The sequence below is a fragment of the Elephantulus edwardii genome, unplaced genomic scaffold, assembly GCF_000299155.1.
Source record: "Elephantulus edwardii isolate Elephantulus edwardi_28Jun2011 unplaced genomic scaffold, EleEdw1.0 scaffold00077, whole genome shotgun sequence".
Taxonomy (NCBI): Eukaryota; Metazoa; Chordata; class Mammalia; order Macroscelidea; family Macroscelididae; genus Elephantulus; species Elephantulus edwardii.
The window spans coordinates 13,334,465-13,335,412 of NW_006399827.1; positions in this window are offsets into that span (position 1 = coordinate 13,334,465).

The window sequence follows — 948 nt, forward strand, 5'->3', positions numbered from 1 at the left end:
GAACCCAGCCTAATCCCATCCTTATAATTTCTGCTGTGGTGAATGGGTTTAAGCACAGCGCCTGGCACAGAACTGGCACATCGTTGTTGTGCACCATCAAGTTGGAACCGACCCATAGCTGACTCTCCAGCAGGTTTTTCAAAGATAGTAAATCATAATGGAGGAGATTTTCCATCTTTCTCCCACAGGGCAGCCGATGGATTAGAACTACATACATACCTTTGCATTTACAAGACAATTTCATTGGCCAGGCAATTACCTGCATTATGCAGATGACACGACCTTGCTTACTGAAAGTAAGGAGGACTTGAAATGCTTGGTGCAGAAAATCAAAGACTGCAGCCTTCAGTATGGATTGCATCTCACCACCAAGAAGACAAAAATCCTCACCACCGGATTGATAGGCAACATCATGATAGAAGGAGAAAAGATTGAAATTGTTAGTAATTTCATCTTGCTTAGATCCACAATCAACAAACATCCTTATAGAAGTCAAGATATTAAAACACATGTTGTTGTTTGAAGCCTACCCTGTCCTGAGCCAGTCTCACTGATTCCGACACACTAACTCCCATTGCTCTAGTTATTGTATCAATCTATCTCATCTGGTGTCTTCCTATCCTACGCTGTCCCTCCACCTCTCCAAAGTACTGAAGAGCAACGATGTCAGTTTGAAGACTAAGGTGCTGATTCAGGCCATGGCCTTTCCAGTTACTTATTATGTATCTGAGAACTGGACAATGAATAAGGACGACAGAAGAATCAATGTTTTTGAGTTTTAGTGTTGCCGAAGAGTACTGAATATATCATGGACAGTCAAAAGAACAAATATTATACAAAATAGATTACCCTGGAGGACATTATGCTGAGTGAAATATCTTAGTCACACAAGGACAAATATTGCATAGTGCCACTGTTGTAAAACAGAACTGACATTGGGGTTGGGGG